The 6,810-nt window shown below is 60.0% G+C and overlaps 1 protein-coding gene across 4 annotated transcripts in view; it reads left to right on the top strand.

Annotated features, from left to right (window-relative positions):
- The first annotated feature begins 1,062 nt into the window (after positions 1-1,062).
- LOC101691907 (RAP1 GTPase activating protein) overlaps positions 1,063-6,810 on the top strand; it is a 49,712-nt gene continuing 43,964 nt past the window's right edge. Inside the window, exons 1-2 of one of the 4 annotated variants that reach the window (XM_045063919.1) lie at positions 1,063-1,085; positions 2,898-2,933. The gene's annotated coding sequence lies outside the window, so the exon portion shown is untranslated. The remainder of the gene's footprint in view (positions 1,086-2,897; positions 2,934-6,810) is intronic. The other 3 variants (XR_006601682.1, XM_045063918.1, XM_045063920.1) reach the window with 3 other exon arrangements.

Raw genomic sequence — 6,810 nt, 5'->3', positions numbered from 1 at the left:
AGCTCCCTGCAGGGTGGGGCGCTGGGCAGAGAGCTCTGAGTGAGCCGCGTGCAGAGGAGGCGGTCCCGGCGTTTGCGGAGTGAATGAGCGACCTGCTCTGGGACTCAGAGCCCAGACCCTGCGCAGAAGGTTGCGGAGTGACAGAACCTAGTGGGGCATCTTCATCCCCTTTGCTCCTCCTCCTCACCAGCCAGTGGGGGGGGGGGCACCTAGGAGAAGGGGATGAGAGTGGGCAATACAAGAGCACTCTAGAGACTGTGCCCCTTCCTTCACTCATCCATTTGCCCGAAAAGCAGAGCTTTTGACTTACAGCGCGAGACTTATGCAGCAGCCATTTATTGAGTGCCTGTTGTGTATCGGGCCTGGGCTGAGCACTCTGCATGAATGAATGAACTCCTTCCAGCACCACAGGGGCGTGTGTGTGTGTGTGTGTGTGTGTGTGTGTATGTGTGCGCGCGCGCGTGTGTGCGGGAGTGGGGGCGGAGTTCCATTTTGCAGATGAGAATGTTGAGGCACAGGGAGGGCAAGGACTTGCCCACAGTGCAGACCATTTTGCCCCCGGATTCCAAGTTCTTGACCCCGCCCGCTGCGAGTTTCCCCCTCCTCGTGGATCCGGGCGGGAGTGGAAAGGGGTGGGGGGTGGGGGAGATCCGCCGGCACCGCCCAACGGCTCTGGGGAGGGGGCAGTGGCACAGGGTGTAGTCTGCAGAAGAGGGTCTGTAGCCCCGTGCGCCCCTGGTCGGGGGTGGAGGATAGCTGTTGGCCAGCACCCCGCGTGCCCCGCATCCCCCCTGCCCCTCTCCGAGGTCCCCGCTCGGAAAGTCCCGGGAAGCCCCCGCCCCCGGCCCGCGGGCGGCGGGAACAAGCGGCCCTTTCTGCGCGCGGCGGCCCCCGGCAGCTGGCCCGCGGCCCGCGGGGGCGCGGACAATCCCGGGGCTTGTGGCCGGGGCGGGGCGGCCCGAGTTGCCAAGGTGACCCGGGCGCGGGGAAGGCTGCCCCGGCGCGGCGCGGGCGGCGGGGCTGCCGGGCGGCGGCGGCACCATGAGCGGCCGGAAGCGCAGCTTCACCTTCGGGGCCTACGGCGGGTAGGTGCGCCGGGCGGGGGCGCCCGTGTGCGCGCGGAGGCCCCCGGGGTGGGCGGGCCGGGGGCGGGGGGCGGGGGGCGCCGCACTTGCGAGTCTGGGTTTGCGGGTGAGGGGAGCGCTTCGAGGGTGAGACCGCGTGTGTGCGCCTGTGGGTCCCGGCCGGCTGCCCGCGGACACCCGTGGACGCGCGAGGGCCCGGTGCGCCTCTGCGCAGGGCTGGGGTGCGGAGCCGGTGGGTGCGCGCCCCCGGGTCGGGGCGCGGCCCTGCAGGAGCCTCTACTTGGCCTTTGAAGTTGCTGGGCCCCTTAAGTGAGGCTTTGGAAGGAGAGAGCCTAGAAGCCATCAGCAGGCCCATGCTTACATTTCTCTGCCCAAACCTCCTCCTCCCGGGGCTGGGGCTGCCGGGGCTTGGAGACCTAGGGCCCTGGAGGCAGAGTGGTGGCTGGTCCGTCTTGGGGTCACCGTCCCTCCTGACCCCAAATGTCCACCTCCGAGGAGTGCAGCGTAGGGCTGGGGAGATTCTTGCCTTAGGCAGACTTGGTACATTGGAAGGAAGACCAGGTGCAGAGACTGGGGCCGGAGCCCCTTCCCTGGCCAGCCAGGTAGTTGGATGACCTTCCACCAGGCCCTGCCTCCTTGTCAGGGAGACACACAGGACCCGCCTTGGGGAGCAGAGCGGTTGGAACTCACATGTGTAAAGCTGCCGGGGCAGGGCAGGTGCTCTGGGAGGTGTGGGGGTGGTGTCCCAGGTGGCAGCCCTCACTAAATGCCCAGCCTCACCAGGGACCCTGGCAGAGGAGTTGTGGGGGTGGTCGGAGACAGGATCCCCTCTCTGGGGCCCTGCTAGCCTCCAGGCGATGAAAGGACTCCTGGTTACTGACACCGAGAGGCAGCCCAAGAAGTGTGGCTGGGGTCCATGGTCGGAGTCGGGACACGCCCTGACCTCTCAGGCCTCCCTTTCCTTGTCTGCAGAGTCCACATGAGCTGACCCCTAGGAAGACCCCAGCCCTGCCTCCTCCCCCTCTGGCAGAGTCTGGTTTGGTCCCCCTTCCTCATTCTCCTCTGGCCTCTGGGCAGGAGGCAAGAGTTGTTTGTTGTCCCAACAGCTGCCCAGTCTCTTGGCCCCCAGCTGGGCAGGAGGGTGGAACTCACCCCAGCCCTCCCCAACCTCAAGGTGCCCTCGGAGGGCAACATCCACACCCTCTCTGTGACGTCGGCCTTGGAGGGATTTGGGGAAAACAAAGTCTGGGGATAGCCCCTGAGCGCTGGGGCTCACGTTCTTCCTCTGGCCGTGCGATGAGGCCGGCAGGGAGTGTGTGTGTGCTGGGGGTGAGGTGGGACAGGAGGGTACATACGAGTGAGCTCTAGCTCTGGGATGGAGGCAGGCCGCCAGGAAAGCGGAGGGACGGTTCCTCCTGCCCCCCGTAAACCATAAACACCCACATCCTTCAATCCTGCCTGGGATTCCAATCCTGTCCCACTCCACCTGTTCCCAAACCCCCCATCTCGGCCACCAGCCCCTAGTCTGGTCCTGGGCCCCTGCTTCCCTACCCCTGTGCCCCCAATCCCGCCGTTTTTCCTTATTCTTCCACCCCACACCTTCCCATGGCCCTAACCGGACACTGCAGAGACCTCACCAGGTCTCTGCAGCCTGTGGGGGACTGTGACAGTGCATCGGCACCCAAGAAACAATATCTCCTCCGGGCCCCGCAGGCAGGGTGCTGGGTGAGTTGGGATTGGCCTGATGGGCTAGGCGGGGCTGGGGGAGAAGGGGCTGCCCCCTCATTTGCTGCCCCTCTTGCTGTGTTTCAGAGTGGACAAATCCTTCACCCCTCGCCGAAGTGTGTGGTGAGTACTGGGAGCTCTCAGGAGGGGCTGGGCTGCTTGGCTGAACCTCAGGGACACTCCCAAACCAGCCCCCCACCCTACAATGACAGACCAGACCGCCACCAACCCTGCGGCCACCCTACCACCCACCATACCAGTTCTTCCTGCAGCTGTTTTGCCCTACAGTTCTCTCTTGATCTCCAACTCGGAGTCACGAAAATCAGGTTAAATCTTAGTTCTGCCTAGCACCCATGTGACCTTAGTGATTCACTAACCTCTCTGACCTTCCCTGTTCTCATCTGTGAAATGGGGATTAAAATGGCCATTTAACAGAGGGTAAAATTGTAAAACAAACAAACAAAACACCTAAAAAACAAAAATAAGGCCTGCCATACTGTAGGCCCTCACTGAAAGTGCTTTCTTCCCTCTCTTCCCAGCTCATGGCCCCTGGGGGGCTGAGGGTGCCCTTGATCCCAAGTCCTCTAGTTCCGTCCCATACGTAGCCTTCACAACCCCCTCCTGCAGCCTGTTGCCCCAGTCTGAGGCTGCCCTTTCTTTGGAGGAAGAGGGGGCAGCTCTGTCTGCAGCTTCCCCAACAGCGAGGGCGGTGGGTGGAGGTGCGGCCTCGCCTCGGGATCCACAGCACCCCCGAAGCCCAGCAGGCGGGTGCCTCCCAGCTTCCCCAGCCCCAACAGCACATGGGCCCAGCTGGCTGCTCCCGTTACCACTTCAACTCCAGCGGGAGAGCTCGCGCTTCCTGTCCCTGCTGGGGACTTCCCAGGGTCCCCAGGCCCTGCAGTGTGCCCCCCACCCACAGCTACTAGACCACTCCTGTCTGGCACCATTGCCCCACCTGCTGCTGAGTCTCCCCAGGAAGCCACACCTGGGGTGGGAGGCACCCAGGTGCCCAGGCTGAGGTCCAGGACCTGCCCTTTTATTTTCCTTTGATGCTCTCTGTGCAGCCTAGGACCAGTCACTCCCCCTCTCTGGGCTGTATCTCCCGCTGCTGTGCCCAGTCAATTTGAGCCTCCAGTAGTGCAGGATCATATGCTAAACCCAGGGCAGGGACAGGGTAAGGGGAGATAGAGATAAAGTGAGGAAGACGCCATCCTTTTCTTCAAGGACTTCATTAATAGTGTTTTAGCAACAGCCACTTGTTAAGGACCTGCTGTGTACCCGGGTACTGGTAGGTGCGTGAACTGTATCATCTCACATAGTCGTTACCACTTCCCTGAGTTAGGAACTGTTATCTCTAATTACAGATGAGAACAGTGATGCACAGAGTGGAGGAAGTGACTTGTCCAAGGTCACACAGCTCTTCGGAGGCAGAGCTGCGATTTGAATCTTAATCTTCCAGACCCTGCAGAGCCCAGAGTCTTATGCATTCTGTCCCAGGGCCTCCAGACCACATGGTGGGTCTGACCCCTTGAGAGAGGTCTCGAAGATGGAGAGGTGACCCAGAACTCCTCTAGGGAGCCCTGAACAAAGCATCAGAGATGAGGGCCCAGGACTGATGGTAACTGACTAGCTGTGTGACTTTGGGCAAATCTCTTCCTCTCTTTGGGCCACAGTTGACAAACTTCTGAAATAGGATTTTGGAATCACGAGGATTTGGTCAGTCCCCAAAGTACCTTGGCCCACACCCTCCTCTCTGGAGATGCTGTCCAAGGTGCTAACCCCTAAGGCCCTCCCTTCTAAGCGGATTGCTTAGCTCCCAGCCTGCGCCTGGCATATAGTTACTGCTCTGTAAATGGCAGTCATTTTGATGATGAATTATGACTTTCTGGCTAGTCTGGGACTCACTTCTCTTGTGACCTGCATTTCTGATCAGTGGGAACACAGCCCCTGAGAGCACCATCTCCGTAGCTTTGCTCATATTTTCCCATCCCCTTGACATGCCCTCTCCTCCCTTGCCCACAAGCCCTCACCACACCTCCAGCCCTCCAGCCCACCTTTATCACTGTGCGTTGAGTGTTTTCTTTTCCGATCCCCATGTTCTTTCTCTCCTTGGAGTACCTCCCTCTGCTTATCATGCCTGTAGAGCCCACATGCATGCTCCTTCCTGGCATAACAGAAAGAGCATGGCCTTCAGAGTCTTGACAGGTGTGGACTTGAATCTGCCTCTGCCGCATGTTCATGGTGTGACTTTGGGCAGGTCGCTTCCCCTCTGTGAGCCCCACTTGCTGCTCAGTTAAGTGTGGAATTGGCTCTCTCCGTGAGTTGAATGTGTCGGTCTAACGCTGTGGTACAAAGCAGGCTCTGAGGCCCTTGAAAGCAGGGGTTCCTTGAGCTATTTTTGACTAAGGCCCATTTTCTACCATGAGTCACCAAAAAGCTGGGCTCTCATCTCCTCATGTCTCCGTCCTCCCCACAATCTTACACAGCTGCCCAAACCCAGGAAATGCTTAATAGATGTCAGTGGAGTTGAATTAAATGTGTCCAGAGTGGAACACTTGAAACTTTGTCAAGGCTGGGAGAGCTTCCTGGAAGAGATGTGGCTTCCTCCACCCCCTTTAAAAAAAGGATGAAGAAGTTGGGGCTTAGCTCAGGGAGCGGCGAGGCCTGATATAGGCCAGATGTGATCATGGCTGGCTTCCCCTACCCCCTGCCCCTCACCAGCAGGTTATCTGCAGTGGAGAAGCTCAGAACAGGTGTGAAGAAAGGATGAGGCCCGGTGTGAAGATTAGGAGCCAGTGGGATAGGGGGTAACTGTGGTTCTGTGACCTAACGGGGATTGGACATTGAAGGTGGATTCAGATGGCGGGACGAGGAAGGAGGTGGAGAGGCGTCAGGGTTGGGAGATGGCTAAGTAGAGTTGTGCAAGGCAGGGGTTCTGGAAGAGGACCTTAAGGCTAGGAGTTGGGCGGGGGGGGAGCAGGCAGGACCCAAGCAAGAACTACGTGCCAACAGCTTGTCAGACACTGTCTCAGGTGGTCTCGATTGTGATGACGGTATTGCAGATTGGCCTTAGTTTCCCCATTTTGGAGGCCAAAACCAAGACTGAGAACTGGCGAGGGCTGGGTTTGAATCCAGCCTTTTCTCCTGCCCGGGAAGGGGCCTTGGCCAGACGAGGGAGCCAAAGACATGAGAGAAGTTCTGATTACGAGGTGAGGGAGGAGAGGAGAATGCAATGACCCTGAGCACCCCCAGAGCAGGGGTCACTGCCCAGCCCCATGTGTCCCCCTGGGAAAGGCCATCTGGTGGCCCAGATATCTCCCATTGGCAGTGATGGTACCGATTGCTCCCGCATATGACGCTTTTCCTGGGTCTCGGACCCTGGGCCAAGCACTTCAGCTTAATTATCTCATTCCCTCCTTGGGCCAGCTTTACGCAGCATGAGGCGATTCCCATCATTTCCCCATTTTACAGATGAGGAACCTGAGGCTCAGGGAGGGGCTGGAGCCAGCCCAGAGGCGCGCAGCGTGTGATGAATCCAGACTGGCAGTGCGGTCAGCCTGGCCCTGCAGCTACAGCCCTTGCTCTCTTGGATGCTGCATGTGCTGAGTGGGAGGTCGGGGTGGGTGGTCCCTGTCCTCAGGTGGCTCCTCTCTGTAAGCACTGAGCTGGGAGCCCGGGGGGGCCTGTGTGCTGCTGCAGGAAGCATGAGGCCGGCCTCATTAGTGGCTCTGAAATGCCAGGCAGGCACAGCCCGCTGGGCCTCCACATCTATTATGCATCTGGTGGGCAGGCCCCCGGTGGGCAGCTGGCAGAGCACACGGGGAGCCAGCAGCTGCTTCCTGAGCCCACACCTGCCACCATACCTCTGGGCAGGGATTCCCCCAAGGCATGCCGAGGCAATCTCCTGCCTCATTCCCCCGGCCCAACTTGGGTAAGGGAGTCCCACTGGGGACAGAGGCGTGGATGCTGATGACCCTCTTGTTAGCCTGCCCAGCCCAGC

This window comes from Mustela putorius, unplaced genomic scaffold, assembly GCF_011764305.1.
Source record: "Mustela putorius furo isolate JIRA1106 unplaced genomic scaffold, ASM1176430v1.1 tig00003853_pilon_pilon_pilon, whole genome shotgun sequence".
NCBI lineage: Eukaryota > Metazoa > Chordata > Mammalia > Carnivora > Mustelidae > Mustela > Mustela putorius.
The sequence above is the reverse complement of the archived record's forward strand: the minus strand, read 5'-3'. Positions and strand labels throughout refer to the sequence as shown.